Raw genomic sequence first — 20,285 nt, 5'->3', positions numbered from 1 at the left:
CCTTCTCTCCCGAGATGCTGCCTGACCAGCTGAGTTACTCCAGCATTTTGTGAATGAGACTTACAATTGTTTAGTTGCACCAAATTGATGTTATACACAAATACAAGTATCATGACTGCTACAAAAATTACTTTAAAAATACATACTAATTTAAGTCATGCACTTCAATTTGGTGCAACTAAGAACGTTACAAGAAACAGAATGGAGGTATCGCTTGATACAAAACAAGAAATCAATACAATTGTAGCAAAATTTAAATGATTGCAAATTTTATTTCAATTATGAAAGTACTTGCAATTCTATGAAGGTAGACACATAATGCTGGAGTAACTCAGCGAGCCAGGCAGCATCTCTGGCGAGAAAGATTGGGTGACGTTTCAGTCAAGACCTTTCTTCAGACTGAGAATACTATGAAAAGTAAATAAGTAAAAGCACATTTTTTTCAGCCAAGGATACCAAGGCCTGCTATAATATCAATATTGATAGTAGGTGCACGATAAATATTCATAGATATTTATGTCAGTGTGAGCAAAATGCGTGTATGGTACACATAATAGCCAGATGATATTGACCTTTAAGGTTTACAGAGGACATTTGATCCCACCGATTAGTTGGCCCTTACAATCAGTCCAGAAGGAACTCACTTCAGTAGTCCTCTTGTTACTTGACCCAAAAAGTAGCTTTTTTCTTCTTGGTTGTTTTGCTTTGTTCTAGTCACACATACACTTCCCAACAAAAAAAGTCACTAAACAACAATGCAAAGTAGGAAAATACTTTTCATCCTTTCCCAGCCATACCTAGAGCCACACCTAGACTAATTGCAGCATTGATATTAAATGTAGTTTGTACATACCAATTTTAAATGAAATAATATATCCCAAAAAAGTTCACAAACATGAAAACAAAATTTGACATCAAAACACACATTTGGAGATAAGGAGACACACCAACAGCTATAGCTATGCCAACTAAAATGAATAAAGTTCATACAGACCAATGTGATATCTGATATATAGCAATGCAACACTAAGTGGCGTTTTTGTTGTGTTCTCAAGCACTATCAGATATATCCTGCTGACAATCATCTATCAGGCCTTGCAGCTTTAGATTTAGAAAAAATCATATTGCTTTAATTTCCATTGTTTTCTTCAGAAAGGACATTTACATAACTTTATATCTGGAAATTATTGATGACATGTCAGTACAACTATTCTAGGATTTAGGCACAATACATACAGGTAACTAATAAAATATTGAATGAACTTATTTTTTATAATAAACAGGCTTTAATGCACCCGTGCCAACAGTAATGTAGTATTCACTCATCAGAAATTTCCCAAAACAAATCAATCTCATCCAAATTAAACCATACACAGTTCCACATTTTAATGTCAAACCCTTTATATTGTACTGCAACTCAAAAGGCTGGCATACCGATCCAGCGCTTTAATATGCGTCCCAAAACACGGCAATACAATTTGATTGTAAACACCTCTATGAAATTTGTAATGAACCGTTCAACGCCCACGATATCCTAAGACGGGTTCAATCATTTTGCGTTTAAAAAAACTACAATTTCACCACACAATCTGCACAAACATCAAATAAATGGTTTAAAACAAAATGTTTGCTGATTTGATTGCTTGCCTGCGAGTTCGGTCGGTCTCTGCCTTCACACGGTCGCTCCGGAGTTGAGAAGACCCTCGATTCTTAATAATAGAAAGCAGCAAGTTGAAGTCCACCAGCCATCAACTGGGGCCTCAGCCGCGGGCTGCAAATTGCGCTATCGCTACACCACCCACCCCACCACACCTCACCAGTTATAAACGGGGAGAGAAGACAGTTTGGAAATAACTCGCCCCACTGTGTGTGTGTGTTTGTTTGTGCTTGTGTGTGTGTGTGTGCGCGCGTATGCATGTTTGTGTGCGCTTCGTGCCACACCCCCCTCCGTCTCCTTCAACCATCTCCCCTCCCATTGAAAACCCGCCTCGGCACCGACATCGTTTCGCTCACCGTCCTGACGGGTTGCCCATGACAACGCCCACGACCCTCCCCCCTCCTCCCCTCTTCCTCCCTCCCCCCTCCTCCCCTCCTCCCCTCCTCCCCTCCTCCCCTCTCCCTCCCCCCCTCCCTCCCCTCGCCCCCTCTCCTCCCCCTCTCTTCCTCCCCCTTTCCTCTCCCCTCCTTTCCTCCTCCCCCTCCCTCTTCCTCCCCCCCTTTTCCTCCCCCCCTCTTCCTCCCCCTCCCCCTTCCTCCTCCCCTCCCCCTTCCTCCTCCCCTCCCCCTTCCTCCTCCCCTCCCCCACAAATAACCGTCGCTCGCCCCGCGCGCGCACTTACCCCTTGGGTTTGAAGCCTCGCACGAGACCCAACCAGAGAGCCCAGAACCAACCAATCGTCACACCGGGAAACTCGCGCGCCCCGCCCTGACTGGCATCCACTCTAGCCAATCGCAAGGGCGGGTGATCCGGGAGACAGCCAATGATCGTGGGCCCTGGAGGCGGGGCTTCAGAGGCTGAGCGGCAGTGCGTGACGTCACGTCGATTGCAGCCCATGCATGGCTTTCTCCCCCTCAGGCTGATTGATAAAATGCCAAGCCAATCTGAACTTAAAACTGTACAGAGGCTTTACTTGGAAGAGGCTGAAATTACAGCAAGAGTGAAGTAGGATCTTGATACTAGATAATGCATGGATATGCAAGCAGTGAAATAATTGGAAATCTTATTAAAATCCAAACTTGCTCAAGAGCTGACTGTGCCTGAACCCTTCTGTCAGTGGATCATTAACTTCCTGACAGACAGGTAGCAGCATGTGAGGCTGGGAAAGCACATCTCGGACCCGCAGACCCTCAGCATAGGAGCTCCGCAAGGCTGCGTACTCTCCCCTCTCCTTTACTCTCTCCACACCAACGACTGCACCTCCACAGACTCATCTGTCAAGCTCCTCAAGTTTGCGGATGACACCACCCTGATTGGACTGATCCAGGATGGGGAGGAATCTGCCTACAGAGGGGAAGTGACACAGCTGGTGCCATCGCAACAACCTGGACCTCAATGCTCTCAAGATAGTGGAACTAATTGTAGACTTTCGAAGAGATCCCTCTCCCCTCCCCCCACTCACCATCAACAACATCATAGTCACATCTGTGGAGTCATTTAAGTTCCTTGGAACCATCATCTCCAGGGGCCTTAAATGGTGGGCCACTATCAACTCCACAGTCAAAAAGGTCCAACAGAGGATGTACCTCCTGCGGCATCTGAAGAAACACAATCTGCCACAGGCAATGATGGTCCAATTCTATACTGCTATCATTGAGTCCGTCCTCACCTTTCCATCATGGTCTGGTTTGGCTCAGCCACCAAGCACGACATCCGGAGGCTGCAACGGATCGTTCGCACAGCTGAGAAGGTTGTTGGCTGCAACCTTCCCCTCCATTGATGAACTGTACACTGAAAGGGCCAGGAAGTGAGCGGGCAAGATCATCTCTGGCCCCTCTCACCCTGGCCACAAACACTTTGAAGCACTTCCCTCTGGAAGGCGACTCCGGACTGTCAAAGCAGCCACAGCCAGACATAAAAACAGCTTTTTGCCATTAGTGATAGTTCTACTCAATAACCAAAGTCTGTAGTCTCTTTTTTGCTCTGGTTTATTTTCGGCCACATGTTTAGAACGTAATGTTGTATCCTTATTGTTTTGATGTGTTTATGCTTTATTCTTAATTGTTAACTGTATGTTTGTGTTGTCATTTGTGAGTGGAGCATCAAGGCACATTCCTTGTATATGCATACTTGGCCAATAAACTTATTCATTCAGAGTCAAGTTAAGAGTCAAGAGTGTTTTATTGTGATATGTCCCAGATAAAACAATGAAATGCTTACTTGCAGCAGAACAACAGAATATGTAAACATAGTACTCTGTAAACAATTTAATAAACAAGGGAAAAAAAGTTCAATACACACACACACATATATACACACATACATACAAAAATAAACCAACAATAATAGTGCTAAAAGACAAAACCAGTGCCTCCAAGTCTAAGTAGTTATAGAATCATAGAGTGATACAGTGTGGAAACAGGCCCCTTGGTCCAACTTGCCCACACCGGCGAACATGTCCCAGCTACACGAGTCCCATCTGCCTGTGCTTGGTCCATATCCCTCCAAACCTGTCCTATCCATGTACCTGTCTAACTGTTTCTTAAATGTCGGGATAGTCCCTGCCTCAACTACCTCCTCTAGCAGCTTCTTCCATACCCCCCACCATCCATGTGTGAAAATGTTGCCCCTCAGATTCCTATTACATTTTTTCCCCTTCACCTTAAACATATGTGCTCTGGTCCTCGATTCACCTACTCTGGGCAAGATTCTATGTGCATCTACCCCCAAAGTTGGCCTTACCCCAAAGGCTCCTCTACAAACACTTCATTCACTTGCTCTTCCCAATTTCCCAAGACTAGTTCAAGTGTTGCCCTCTTGTGTGGTGCCCTCAACATATTGCTGGAGAAAACTCTCCTGAACACTTTTAAGAAATTGCACCCCATCTAAACCTTGCACACTATGATTTTTCCAGTTAATATTGGGAAAGTAAAAATCCCTTACAACAACAACCTTAGTTCAGAGCCTATATGGAGGTTGTAGTGTTCAATAGCCTGATGGCTGTAGGGAAGAAGCTGTTCCTGAATCTGTACGTTACCATTTCCAGGCTCCAATATCTTCTTCATAATGGCAGGAGTGAACTGAGTGTGTGGCCAGGGTGGTGTAGATCTCTGATTATGCCGGCTGCCTTTTTGAGGTAGAGACTCCTATAAATCCCTTTCATGGTGGGAATGTATACAATAATTTGAGAAGTGTTCTATTTCCCCCTAATTGTGTTTTGAACAGTTTATTTTATTCAGTTACAAGTCTAATGTTTTTTGTCCATCCTTAATTTCTTTTTGGAGTAAAATAAAGTTCTGATGAAGGGTCGCAGACCTGAAATGTAAATCTTTCTCTTTCTGCAGATGCAGTCTGGCCTGTTGAGTGATTCCACGTGTTCCTTTATTTTATTCTTAATTTCATTCTGGAAGAAATGTACAGGTGACATTTTGGATTGGGTCCGAAGAAGGATATCGAACCAAAATGTCACCTGCCTGTCATGTCTTCCAGATGCTGGTGCCTATCACACTCTAAAGTTTAAGTACTATTCTCTTATGAAAAAGAGCTATAGCATTACAAATCAGGTCACACGTCTCAAAAGAAGAAAGCACACTATACAAAAAGATGATAGTTTGTAGTTGGTTTAGATGCCAACTTTACTTAGAATTCCTTGATATTTAATCATATGACTTCCATCTGCTCCGCTAAGGGCTTGTTTTCTCTCCCCACCTGGCCTCCAATAGTTTCATATGTAGAAGCGCACAAGAATCAGAAATGAGAAAAACAGTTGCCTAGGGATAGGGATATGTGGTGCCGCATTTATGGATCCATGTGATTACATTTCCATGTGGAAAATAAAATGCAATTGAAAACCTGGAATTAATAAATAGATGAAGAGGCCCATGATTTTCTCCCTGAGTTCTTGGTGTGTCTGATTCATGGAAGAACCTGGGGATGCACAGTGAAGTCCATTGACATTTGTATGCTTCCAATAATTTTTTAATAATACAGACCATCTGTATCACTTGTGGAGCACATCTGCTGAGACGTGCCTTCAGCGAGCTTTGAAATCTGATTTATTGTTACTTAAAGGAGGCACCTCTGAGTCAGTCTCAATCTGGTCTTGAGAACCCACCTTAGCCCCACCCAGAATGTGATTTCCTTGCCACCCCCCATTTTGACGGGTTTTATATACAAGACCTACTCTGCCATACATGCCAACTTTTAAAAATGAAACATTAAATAATGGTATCAAACTAGAATTGCTTTCAGAAATTTAGACCCCTTTATAAAAAGAGTAATTTGAGCTGAAGAAGTGCAATGCATACTTATGCCTAGAACACAAAGTGCTGGAGTTTCTCAACGGGTCAGGAGGTATCTCTGGAGGACATCGATAGGCAACGATTCGAGTCAGGACCCTTCTTCAAAGTGATTGTAGTAGGGGGAAGAAAGCTGGACAACAGGTGGGGTGGAGCAAAGCCTGGTAAGTAATAGTTGAGGGGGGAGGTGAGTTGATTGGCAGATGGGTGGACAAAGGCTGGACATGAAAAGGAGACAACAGGATGATTAAAGGGGATTAAACGAGATTAAAAGGAGAATGTCCTTTCTGAAGAAGGCTTCTGACTGAAACACCACCTATCCATGTTCTCCAAGGATTCTGCCTGACCGGTTGAGTTACTTTTAGGACTTTGTGTTCTATGCAAATTTCCAGCATCTGCAGTTCTTTGTGTCTGCAAACTAATGCCAATAGTTTGGAAGAGGCACAATCATGGGGCTTCAAATGACATTGATAAATAACTTTGATTAATTTCCTTAATGGAACTTGAACCAAATAAATCGTATAACATATGCCCAATCATTAATTTCACTTTAAATACAATTACAGCAGGAAAAGGAGTTGTGGAGACACAAGAGTCTGCGGATCTTGAGCAAAACACAAAGTGCTGGAATAACTCAACAGGGCAGGCAGCATCGCTGGAGGACATGGATGAACGACATTTTGGGTTGGGACCCTTTTGCAAACTTGGTGATGTTTTGGGTTGGGTTTTAAGAAAAGGACTGTAAGAACATCAAATGGTCAAATTATCATCGAGATATTTTAGTTTAGTTTAGAGATACAGCGTGGAAACAGGCCCTTCGGCCCACCGAGTCCGCACCGACCAGCAATCTCCACACATTAACACTACCCTACACATACTAGGGACAATTTACACTTATACCGAGTATACAAAACCAAGCCAATTAGCCTACAAACCTGTAAGTCTTTGGAGTGTGGGAGGAAACCTAAGATCTCGGAGAAACCCACGCAGTCACGAGGAGAACGTAAAACTCCATACAGACAGCACCCATAGTCGGGATCGAACCCGCGCCTCGGCCATTGCAAGCGCTGTAAGGCAGCATCTCTACCGCTGCACCACCTTGCCGCCCTTAAGTTTTATGTAAACATTTTTAGATTTTTTTTGAGATTTAGAGATACAGGGCGGAAACAGGCCCTTCGGCCCACCGAGTCCGCGCCACCCAGCGATCCCCGCACATTAACACTATCCTACACACACTAGGAACAATTTTTACATTTACCCAGTCAATTAACCTACAAACCTGCACGTCTTTGGAGTGTGGGAGGAAATCGAAGATCTCAGAGAAAACCCACGCAGTCGCGGCGCCCGTAGTCAGGATCGAACCTGAGTCTCCGGCGCTGCATTCGCTGTAAGGCAGCAACTCTACCGCTGCGCCACCATGACCAATAATTTTGAATTATTTCACTACAGGTGGAGGAAAAAATCAATTTACACAGAAATAATTCAATGTAGCATCCAGATGACATCAGAGACCAAAGTGCACCCTCAGGTTCCACCATGCATCAGATGCACGAAGAACACTGCGATGAAATTACTGACTTCATGATCCACAGGTTTTCAATTACATTTTATTTTTCGTGGAAATTGCAAGTGTAATGGGAGAGGTGCGTAAAGCTGTTCACAAGATAGAAGGTTTGACAATGGGGCACACTTAAACTCAAAATAATGACAATTTGACCATCTGATACTGCTCACTGGCTTTGAGACCAAACCAGGCTTCAGGTTGATCTGAAAAGAGGGGGGAACCAGAAACTAAGACCAAGTTTACACAATTTTTGTGAAACCCAGAGTAGAAAGAATTGAGGTTTTCCCAGCACTTTATATTTTTGAATGAACATTTATTCTCCTGCTGGCTGCATAGAAATATAACTTACAAAATGTCTTCTAGTCATTTTTTGAACAGCCTTCAATCAGTATTAGTGTAGTAGCTTAGATCACTCAACAACACATCGCATGTGCCATGCATTTGAACACAGAATTTACTTATGGTTTTGCAACCGATATTAATGCAAATGCCAGATGGGTGTTCAAATTGGTGTGCCACATCCCTAAAAACTGTTGGCTTCCAATTTGGCTGATGTACTCATTCTGGGTAGTGCCAAATGCAGGGATTCACAACCCTAAATAGGACTCCATCCCTTACTTTGCATCAAATAAAAAAATAAAATAAAAAATTGAATTTCTCTTTTAATATGGATTAAACCTGAAATTTGGAAAAACTAAACATATGTTAGAATACGCCCATTAATGTTATTGGCCTTCACAGATATACAATTGATTCAAATTGCTAAATCTGACCAAGGAAAAATGGTTTAAAAAAAATGCAACATTGGCATATCCAATGTTAGTATGGTATTACCTTTTGTAAGAGAAAAAAGATGTACTTCAGCAGATGGCTTTGCTTTAAGGGGAGAATTATACCTGTTTTTATTCATTAGAACTACAATTTAAGCACGCTGTTGTTTATTGCCTGAAGAAAACAATAAAGCTAATTATACTGGCCTGAACGTTACAAATCAAAGTGCAGCAAACTCACTACTGCCCATTTAAACCGGCACCATCCTGGTCTGCATGGAAATTAACTAAATGTGCTGGACTAATGAGTATTGAGTCTAATTTTAATTTGCACTAAGTATATGCTTGCATGAACGAACCACGTCATGGGCAGACATTGTACAGAATGATCTTATTTGTGTGGTGAGTTTCAAAGGAGGATTTGAAACAGTGCCCTGGTGAGTTTCAAAGGAGCATGGAGCTTGGGGAATGGGGCCTCAGTGAGTTTCATGGGAGCATGGGAAATAGGTTCCTAGTGAGCTTCAATGGAGCATGACAAATAGACACAGGAGAGGACAAATGCAGGATGAGTGATGACTTTGCAAAGCACATACTTTCAGTACAAAAGTAGACCCCAGAGTCTCCAGTCAATCACCATGTTATTAATTCCTCCGTAACTCCCTGGTCCACTCTTCCCTTCCTACCCAAACCACCCCATCCCCGGGCACTTTCCCCTGCAATCACAGGAGATGCAACACCTGTCCCTTTACCTCCCCCCTCAACTCCATCCAAGGACCCAAACAGTCTTTCCAGGTGAGACAGAGGTTCACCTGCACCTCCTCCAACCTCATCTATTGTATCCGCTGCTCTAGATATCAACTTCTTTACCAAACGCAGGCTCGGCGATCGTTTCGCTCAACACCTTTGCTCAGTCCGCCTTAACCAACCTGATCTCCCGGTGGCTGAGCACTTCAACTCCCCCTCCCACTCCCAGTCTGACCTTTCTGTCATGGGCCTCCTCCAGTGCCATAGTGAGGCTCACCAGAAATTGGAGGAACAGCACCTCATATTTCGCTTGGGCAGCTTGCAGCCCAGCGGTATGAACATTGACTTCTCCAACTTTAGATAGTTCCTCTGTCCCTCTCTTCCCCTCCCCCTTCCCAGTTCTCCCTCTATCGTCCTGTCTCCAGCTATATCCTTCCTTTGTCCTGCCCCCCTGACATCAGTCTGAAGAAGGGTCTCGACCCGAAACGTCACCCATTCCTTCTCTCCTGAGATGCTGCCTGACCTGCTGAGTTACTCCAGCATTTTGTGAATAAATACCTTCGATGTTATTGATTCTGATTTCCCTGTACTCAGCCTTAGAATTGTTGCAATTAAACCCAACATAAACTTGAATGCCCTGGTCAAGGATTCAGGTACCTAAATCAGGTTCCATCTGATTAATCACAAATCAAGAATGTATAAACAGCAAGAGTGCATCATAAAGAAATAATGTCAAGAGAAAGTCAAGAATGTTTAATTTTCATATACTGTATACTAACAACAGAAAACAATGACAAACCAAAGTGACTGCCATAGATAGTCCATGGAAGTTCATAGTTCCTGAGATTAGTGTTGTGTAGTGTTCAAGAACCTGATGGTTGTTAGGCTGTAGCAATTCTTGAACCTACTGGTTACAGTTTTCAGATTTCCATATCCTCATCCTGATGGTAGGAGCGAAATGAAAACATGGTCAGGGTGGTGTGGGTCTGGGATGATACATGGTCAGGGTGGTGTGGGTCTTGGATGATACTGGTTGCCTTTTTGAGGCAGTACCTCCTATAGATCCTTTGATGGTGATGGAGGTCAGTACCTGTTTTGGACTGGGTTATGTCTACCACTCTCTGTAAACTTCTATATTAATCTATATTAACAGCCTTGTAATAATTTCAAGGCCTTTAATACATTCAAGCCCTTAGCATTTGACTATATTCTAAAATAGAAGCACAAGTTGTACATTAAAATTGTATCTAACCAATAGGAAGCGATTCTAGCTACGCACTTCACAGGCAAATATTATATGCAAAAGGAAAAAATAAAATTTGAAACAAAAACAGAAAATGCTGGATTACTAAACATGTTAGGTAGCATTTGAAAGAAAGGCCATTGATCTGAAATGTTAATTGTTTTTCCCCTCCATAGAACCTGCCTGATTGACTAAGTATTTCCAGCATTTGTGTAGACACAAGGAACTGCAGATATTGTAATCTTGAGCAAAAACACAAAGCGCTAGAGTAACTCAGTGGGTTATGTGGTATCTGTGGAGTGAATGGATAGGCAGCGTTTTGGGTTTGGTATCTTCCTTCAGGTATGGTTCATGATGGAATGATTTGGAAATCTTGACAATTAGATTTCCAGGCTCAAGGTTGCTTCAAACTACATGTACTTTGAAGAAATATTTTGCTATATGTATCTACACAGAGGGTGGTGGGTATATGGAACAAGCTGTCAGAGGAGATAGTTGAGGCACCAACTGTAACAGCATTTAAAAAGGCATTGCGACAGGTATGTGGATAGGTAATCCCCTTTACCCCACTCTGATTTTACCCCTATCTTTTTCCAGTTACAATAAAAGATGACCAGCCTGAAGCATTAACTATTCATGAGGTTTCTCACGAGCTGTACTTTTGGCACTTTTTCCAACTCAACAATAGCACATTTTAGTGTAAGAAAATAACTGCAGATGCTGGTACAAATCAAAGGTGTTTATTAAAAAAAACTGGAGTAACTCAGCAGGTCAGGCAGCATCTCAGGAGAGAAGGAATAGGCGACGTTTCTTGTCGAGACCCTTCTTCAGACTGATGTCAGGGGGGCGGGACAAAGGAAGGATATAGGTGGAGACAGGAAGACAGTGGGAGATCTGGGAAGGGGGAGGGGAAGGGAGGGATAGAGGAACTATCTAAAGTTGGAGAAGTCAATGTTCATACCACTGGGCTGCAAGCTGCCCAGGCAAAATGTGAGGTGCTGTTCCTCCAATTTCCAGTGGGACTCACTATGGCACTGGAGGTGGCCCATGACAGAAAGGTCAGACTGGGAATGGGAGGGGGAGTTGAAGTGCTCAGCCACCGGGAGGTCAGATTGGTTAATGCAGGACTGAGCGCAGGTGTTGAGCGAAGCGATCGCCGAGTCTGCGTTTGGTTTCGAATGAGTTGCTAGAGGAAGTTATAGAAGGAATAAAAGTATAATTTTTAAACACATTTAGACAGATATGTGGGTAGGAACGGAGCCAAAAGCAGGGAAATGGGACTAGCCCAATATGCCAACCTAGTTGGCATGGCCAAGGTCGGCTCAAATGCTTACTTGCTACAGCTTTACCAGCACATTCGACATGACAACAAGAAAAATAAATCAACAATAAATTATCAGTTATTCTAGGTAAAGCAAACCATGAGAGTGCACAACATAGATCAACAAATTACAATCAATAATCAATATTGATCAAGAAGAATTTTCAAAAGGGGATTAAATAAATCCTGGAAAAGGGTTTAATGTAAAAGCACAAAGGATTGGGACTAATTGGGCATCTTTTTCAAAGAGTTGAAATGGCCACAGTTTAGCTAAATAGCCTCTGATTTGCTGTTTGAGTTGTATAATCAGTTTTTTTTCTCTCCTGTCCATAGAGAATGCTTTAAACAGGTGATCCAGGCTCTGAAATCATTTCATAAAATGGTTCTGTACCTTATGCAAGTGCATCAGTACTGAAATCAATTACTATGCAAGAAAATGGTATCCTAACACGAATCAGCAATGTTTGGAAAATTAGAAGTGCTTTCATTTCAGCCGTTTGTGTTGCAAGTATGCATCAGACTGGAATCAATCTCATACAAAGTTGAGGCAGGGTGGCAGGGGAGTGCTGAAAGATGCATTTCCTCTGTCATGTCGGCACAAAGATAGAAGGAAAAAACTGTATAATACAAAACGAAAATCAAGAAAATCACAGATGGTGGAAATGTGAAATTAAACAGAAAAAGCTGAAAACACTCAGCAGGTTAGCATCTGTGGAAAACACATTAACATGTCAGGTACAAAACCATTAATCAAAACCAACTTATTTTCTCTCTTTCCCTGTTCCGTCAAAAGGCTTAGGATCTGAAACATTAACTCTGTTTCTCTTTTCACAGACGCTGCCTGACCTGCTGAGTGTTTTCAGCATTTTCTGTTTTTATAACACAAATGTTTGGAAGATTGATATTAATAACATGACACTTATATTTCAACGCAAGACTGTGTACAGTTCTGGTGATCCCCATTACAGGAAGGATGTGGAGGCTTTGGATAGGGTGAAGAGGAGGTTACCAGAATGCTGCTTGGATTAGGAGGTATTAGCTCCCGGGAGAGGTTGGACAGAGATGAATTGTTTTCCTTGGAACGCTGGAGGTTAAAGACCTGAGGCTCTATAAGGTGCTGGTAAGGCCACATTTGGAATATTGTGAGCAATTTTGGGCACCATATCTGAGGAAAGGTATGCTGGCTCTGGAGAGGGTCCAGAGGAGGTTTACAAGAATGAAACCAGGAAAGAGGAGGTTATCCTATAATGAGTGTTTGTCGGCACGAGGCCTGTACTCGCTGGAGTTTAGAAGAATGAGGGGGGACCTCATTGAAACGTACAGAATAGTGAAACGCTTGGATAAAGTGGGTGTGGGGAGGATGTTTCCATTAGTGGGAGAGTCTAGGACTAGAGGTCATAGCCTTAGAATTAAAGGACGTTCTTTTAGGAAGGAAATTAGGAAAATTTCTTTAGTCAGAGGATGGTGAATCTGTGGAATTATTTGCCACAGAAGGCCAAGTCAGTGGATATTTTTAAGGCAGAGATAGATAGATTTTTGATTAGTACAGGTGTCAGAGGTTATGGAGCGAAGGCAGGAGAATGGGGTTAGGAGGGAGATATAGATCAGCCAAGTTTGAATGATGGAGTAGACTTGATGGGACGAATGGCCTAATTCTACTCCTATCACTAATGACCTTATGATGGAAGCATTTAAAATTTTGAGAGGCGTAGAAAAGGGTAGACAGTCAGAATCTTTTCCTCAATGGAAAAATCAAATACTAAAGAGCATAGCTTTAAGGTGTGGCAAAATTTAAAGGGGCAAGTTTTTTTTTACACTCAGGGTTGTGAGCGTCTGGAATGTGGTTGAAGCAGATACTTTAGTGACATTTAAAAGACTTTTGGATAGGCATTTGGATATACAGGAAATGGAGGGATAATGGTTATGTGCAGGTGGATAAGTGATGGCCTTGGCATCATGTCTGGCATAGACATTCTGGGCCAAAGGGCCTGTTCTTCTCCTGTTCTAAGATGAGAATAGTAGCAACACCCTATTTGTTACAATAACACTCCAAGTGCCAACAACGTAGAGTAAACTTCATGACTCCACTACCAATTCATTGCAAACCCACAACATTAAAATACAGCTAGCCCAAGGCACTGACAGTGGAAAGAAAAAGTACACTTCAAAAATATCTCCAAAATGATGCTCTTGCAGCTCATTAAGAGTTAATCATGTTCTGAAATACAATGGATGAAAATGAGCCAGTGACATTCTACTCTGGTAAAACAAGAAATGTAGAGTGTTGATTTTTTTTTTAGCAAGCCCTGCAGAGAATGGAATGAGCTTTTTGTAGAAGCTACATCTGTCAGCAAATTACTGCATTTTTCATGCAACAGTAACTCATACAATCCCATTAGGTACAGGACATTTTTAAACATCAGCAAAAAAAGGAGAGGAATTTAACACTGAAAAAAATCATTCATATTGCATTCATTAACCATTTCATCTTTATTTCATTCAATCACCCTTAACTATCCCACTATTTTCCCCTCCTTTAGAGGAAGAATTTAAGCTTAGGCAGCCACCATTGTGATACTGGATGGCGTACCAGCCATTTTAGAGACCAAAGCCCTACTTAAACATAAATGTTGAACTGCCAGCACCAATAGGCATCTAAAAGCAGTTGAACCTGATTCTAGTAGTTGAACCTGATACTCTGGTATGTTACTTGTTGCATCTTTTCATGTATGAACCAACATAGCACATACCCAGTAGGCTAGTCAACTAGGAGGACATCACAGACTGTGACATTTCACTTGATATTCATATGCATGTAACTTCTAGCATATAGTCAGTCATGAATGAATGCCTTGATTTACAGTCTCTTTCCTAGTCAAAGGGCATTAGAGCAATTGTAAAGCCCCATTGCTCCATCTGATTCAATACATTTAAGTCCACTTGATATAACAAGGAGAGCATCACGGGATTATCGCTTAGAAAGTAAAAAGAGACACTAAGACCCATTTTTGCAGAAATGTCCATAAACGAGCATAACATCATCAGTACACTCAGAAGCCATTCAGCCTATAATGTAAAAAAAGACACAAAATGCAGGTGTAACTCAACGGCTCAGGCAGTATCACTGGAGAACATGGACGGGTGACTTTTCAGGTCGGGACCCTTCTTCGGATACCTTATCCAGTTCCTTGGTCCCATCCATCCCACACCCATTGGCAATGCAAATCAAGCCTTTACAAGTCTATTTCCAAACTGCTCCACCACACTTTCAGGCAGGTCATCATCAAGGAATTATAACAGTATAACAGTATAACAGTATAACAGAACTTTATTGTCATTCGGTATAAATACCGAACGAAATTTCAGCAGTCACAAGACACAGCAAAAAAGAAAAGAACACAGGACACACGACCCAACACAAACATCCATCACAGTGACTCCAAACACCCCCTCACTGTGATGGAAGGCAACAAAACTTTCACTCTCTTCCCCCCGCACCCACGGACAGACAGCTCGACCCCTACCGAGGCAAACGACACGCACAGCCCCCGCAAGGGGATGGAAGGTCCCGCGGCCGAGCCGCCCCGGGCACTGAAACGTCCCGCGGCCGCATCGGGCGATGTTAAGTCCAGCGGCCAAGCCGCGCCGGGCGATGGAAGGCCCCGCGGCCGCTGCTAAGTCCCGCGGCCGAGCTGCACCGGGCACTGAAACGTCCCGCGGCCGTTTGCATCACTGCTGCTACTGCCCAGTCAACATAAGTGAGTGGAATGGCTGAATATGAAACACCTGTATTAATCTCTATGCACCAGGTCCGCTCATTCTTCATCCTTCAAATCAAAGCCATTAAAATAAAATTACTTGACCTGACAGAATGGTACAGCACTTCATGATGCAATTTCATAACCAGAATAGTCTCAGTTGCAATCGATCTTCTATGAGGCCTGCGTGGGAGATTGGGGTGAAGCAGGATGCATTACTGTAATTATACAAACTCAATGACCAGATCAGCAAGTGAAAAATAATCAATGAGAAACTAATCTTGGGGGAAGAAAAATGATCAGCTATACCAGGTCTTCTATGTAATTTTTATTCATCCCATTTGTTTCATAGCACAGGAAATAGATTCTAAGGTGACCAGCTATACTCTACGTTGCTCAGTCTGTATGAATCTAAACAGCAGAGAGGCACTGATGAAAGGGCTTCACTCAGTACACTGAATCAGAATGGGTGTTTGCTCCTTGAAGAGAGAGCTAGATAGAGCTCTTAAGGATAGCGGAGTCAGGAGGTATGGGGAGAAGGCAGGAACGGGGTACTGATTGAGAATGATCAGCCATGATCACATTGAATGGTGGTGCTGGCTCGAAGGGCCGAATGACCTACTTCTGCACCTATTGTCTATTGTCTATTGTCTATTGTCTAATAACCAGACATAAATCCAGAATGAATGTGACCAGTATGAGGCGCGTATGACAAAATATTAAGCAACACAAAGTACTGGAATAACTCAGTGGGGGTCAGGCAGTATCTCTGGAGAACATGGATAATTGACATTTAGGGTCGGCCCAAAATATCACCTATCCTTCTTCTCCAGGGATGCAGCCTGACCCGCTAAGTTACTCCAGCACTTTGTGTCATTTTTTACAAACTAGTATCTGCAGTCCCTTGTTCCTCTCCGTCATACAACTGCTGTGTCCTAGCAACTCTTTAACACTTTTGTGCCCAGCTAAAACTCTAAATTAACATAAGAGTACTAAATACTAGTATACATGCTAGTACTGACTTATTACTGACGTACCCATCACATCACCACACCATACACTTAGCCTCAGCCACATTTTCTTCTCCCTGCTATCTATCCCCATCTCTTCCCTCTGATCATTCTCTGCAAAGCAGGACTTTCAAAGTTAATGAATGAATCAGGTGGCATAAATTGGATTTGTACACCCTTGAATATCAAAAACCTAAAAAAGGCTTTTAAAGATTAAAAGATTTCACTCAAATTGACATTAGGAAAATATTTCCCCTTGGGAATGAATCAAGAATGAGGGAGGATAATTAGAACTGGGTCATTTATCAATGGCATCAGGAGACACATCTTTTCAGGCGAGCAAGGGAAAATCAGGACTTTTCTTCACCTTCAAGAATGGATGCCCATGATCTCACGGTTGTTGTTCAAAGAAGAGCAGAGTGCATTCTCCCAGTGTGCTGCCCAATATTTAACCCTCATTCAACATTAATAAATCATATTAGGATCCATTTTGTCCAGCAGTTACAGGAATCAAATGTCCATCTCAAGTACATCTGACCTGAATTACCCCAATTTCCTCCCACTTTTAAAACACGGGACCCATGCTATGTAAACCCCTTCCCTGGTTTGAAAAGTCCTTTCTCATACTGTATATGTGAGCCAGGACCTGAAAGTTGATGCCATTCTGAAATATCCATTTTCTGAACCTTATTTTCTGCACCACCAATAAAGTTTTCGGAATTGAATGAATCTTGTGGACGAAGAGTTTGGAACACTAAAGCTGGTCATTGTTTCCCCATTGTGTTTTGAGTCCTGCTTACTGGAGAAAAAGGATGAGATAAAGCATATTTAGAAAGGTGCAGCTGACCTTGTTAGCCAAGAGCCACCATTAAAATAAAGAAATACTTTAGTGCACAGAGCTTAAAATGAAAGAAAGAGATAGAGAGAACAAAGGAAAAGAGAAACAAATAGATCCATTTGTACTTCAGGCCTGCAGGGATTATATTCATTGCATATCAGGATGACCTGAATTGACAGAATCCTCCCAGGGGTTATAGTGAGGACTGACCGCGATGGTGAGTCGATGAATTATGTGCTGATAAATTTCTGGCCTGTGGCACGCACTCATTGTCCCTCTCCTACACAAAACGACAGAGGCATCGCAGAAAGGCTTGATGAGCATCTACTTCCGACGGCATTGTTCAGAAGTTCAACCTGAGATACAGTTCCAGTAAGTGCACCACACTGCTTAAACCTGGCAACCCAAGCACAGTCATTACATAAATGTGGACGAGTATGACCAGTCATAGCCATATAGACACAAAATGGTGGAGTAATTCAGCGGGTCACCTGCTGACGACCCCGCTGAGTTACTCCAGCATTTTGTGTCTATCTTTGGGGTAAACCAACATCTACACATAGAGTCATATAGCACAAAATCAGGCCCTTCAGCCCAACTGGTCCATGTCGACTATGATGCCCCATCTAAGCTGGTCCCATTTGCCCACATTTGGCTGATATCCCTTTAAGCTGTTCCTGTCCATTACAACCTGTTCGTTAATTCACAGGTGTCCAATCATTTATAATTGATGACACACTATTTGTCATCTTGGCACTTTGGCTAAACATTTGATACCATATCAGTAGCAGCAATAACCATCTTTGTTTTACCATCCATCTCTTCTCCTTCCTCTTCCCATTTGCTGCTATATCTCTCCTTCATGCTGTTCTCCCATCAAAGGTAGACACAAAATGCTGGAATAACTCAGCGGGTCAGGCAGCATCTCAGGAGAGAAAGAATGGGTAACGTTTCAGGTCGAGACCCTTCTTCAGACTGATGTCAGGGGAGGGGGTGGGACAAAGATATGTAGCAACATGCTCTCTCACTGCTCCCCCTCTGTGATTCCTCCTGCCCTCCAACTCTACGTTACCTTCGATTTAAACCAGCATCTGCAGTTATTTTCCTACCTATGTCGTCCCATCATCTACCTTCTGTTGCCCTTGCCAAAACTCACACCATCCTGTTCTTCAATCATCCCCGTGGTGATTAGCTTACAATGTCACCCAGAACAAGGCCTCAAATGAAGGTTACATTTTTATCCTTGCGGTCAAATATCCCCATAGACTTTACCCCACCTTTCTCTCTAAGACTCTTTAGAATTGAATTAGTGACCTCTATGTTCCACAGATTCAAGCCTGCCATGTACCCAGGTGGTCACAGAGAGAGCGTGCAAACTCCACACAGACAGCAGCTGAGGTCAGGATTGTACAAGGGTCTCTGACACTACGAGGCAGCTGCCCTGCCAGCAGTGCTGCTGTGCTGCTGTGCTGCTCTAGAATTCCTTCCCTAAAGCTTTCCAACTCTAACTGCTGCTTAAAAAGCAAACCTTTTGACCACTTCTCCTAAAATCTCTGTGCCTTTGAGTTACATGTATCTAATAATCCTTTTTTTTTTGTTTTTAAGGGCATAATGAGCTAAATGTTGCATGAATTTTTATTATTCTGTAATTCTATAACACCACTATGAAACATCATAGTACATTTTGTCACATTAAATAAGCACATTGCTGTTATTTTGCTTCTATTATTTTGCCCTGAGGTTCTTTCCATGTGCCATCATTACAAAATTTACACTTTGCTTAAAAATATGTCCTCTGTTGCATGTACCAAACGATATAGTAACATTTCTATTTTAAACTCTGCTTCAAACTTGGGATTCATGGATGCATCACTACCCTGTTTTAAACTTGGACCCATAATCCTTATCTCTTTAAAACACAAACTGCTGCAGGAACTTAACAGATCAGGCAGCATCTCAGGAGGGAAATGGACAGGGTCTGTTTCAGTCTGAAGACTGGTCCTGACCTGAAACATTATCTGTCCATTTCCCTCCACAGGAGCTGCCTGACATGGTGACTCTCTCCAGCAGTTTGTTTTTTTGCTCAAGATTCCATAACCTGCTGTCTTTTGTGCCTTTTTGCCTCATCACTGAGTTTCAAGTGTTTTTTTTGGGTGGGGGGGGGGGGATTTCCACATTGCTTTTTATGTTGAACTGTGTCAGTGGGCCAAAAGGTCAGGGGGAGATTGTGCACTACTTTGCAACGCAATCTATGGTAGTGCTTAAGAGATGGAAAGAACAAAACAAATATGCGCTCGGTCCGTCTGGACCTACCTGATATCCCGGTTGCTAAACACTTTGATTCTTCTTCCCATTCCCACACTGACCTTTCTGTCCTAGGTCTCCTGTATTGTCAGAGTGAGGCTAAATGCAAATTGGAGGATCTCATATTTCACTGGTATGCATAATGATTTCTCTAAATTCAAGTAACGCCCGCATCCCTCTCTCTCCACTCCTCCCCCACCCAAATTGCACCAGCTTCTTGTTCTCATCCAACAAACAGCTAACAATGGCTTGTTTCCTTTACCATCGTTACTTTTTTGCATTTCTTTCATTCATTGTTCTATATCTCTCTACATCATCGCCTATATCTCTCGTTTTGGCTTTCCCATGACTTTCAGTCTGAAGAAAGGTCTCGACCCGAAAAGTCACACATTCCGTCTCCCCAGAGATGCTGCCTGTCCCGCTGAGTTACTCCAGCTTTTTGTGTCTATCTTCAGTTTAAACCAGCATCAGCAGTTCCTTCCTACACATTTCGTATGTAAAGATGCATTGGTAAAACGAGAATAGATAGGAGCAAGGAACTCAGCAAAAAATAAAGTCACAGACATAATGTAAAAAGGTGGTTAGTGAGGCAAATAGTAAAGAGAATAGTGAGAGAGAAGGGTAGGCTAAGTAGAAGAGAAGGAGTAAGATTGCAAATTGATAAATGGAACTCCAGACAAAAATAATGAAGGGAAAGAGTTAAAGAGTAGGAAGCAAGGCAGAGATTTAAGGGCCTGTTGGCCAATTGCTTCCTCTGGGCTAGCCATTTCCAGCCACT

The 20,285-nt window shown here is 42.6% G+C and overlaps 1 protein-coding gene across 7 annotated transcripts in view; it reads right to left on the bottom strand.

Moving 5' to 3' along the window:
• Positions 1-20,285, bottom strand: part of LOC144606987 (guanine nucleotide-binding protein G(I)/G(S)/G(O) subunit gamma-7) — a 146,584-nt gene that overhangs the window by 69,490 nt on the left and 56,809 nt on the right. For 3 of the 7 annotated variants that reach the window (XR_013549040.1, XM_078423494.1, XM_078423492.1), the window contains exon 1: positions 1,648-2,016. The exons of 2 other annotated variants lie outside the window; for them this stretch is intronic. The gene's annotated coding sequence lies outside the window, so the exon portion shown is untranslated. Of the gene's footprint in view, positions 1-1,647; positions 2,017-2,339; positions 2,416-20,285 lie in introns of those variants that run through there. 2 more of the 7 variants (XM_078423493.1, XM_078423497.1) reach the window with 1 other exon arrangement.

This window comes from Rhinoraja longicauda, chromosome 28 (assembly GCF_053455715.1).
Source record: "Rhinoraja longicauda isolate Sanriku21f chromosome 28, sRhiLon1.1, whole genome shotgun sequence".
Lineage (NCBI taxonomy): Eukaryota > Metazoa > Chordata > Chondrichthyes > Rajiformes > Arhynchobatidae > Rhinoraja > Rhinoraja longicauda.
Note: the sequence above shows the minus strand (reverse complement) of the source record. Positions and strands in the feature narration are given on the sequence as shown.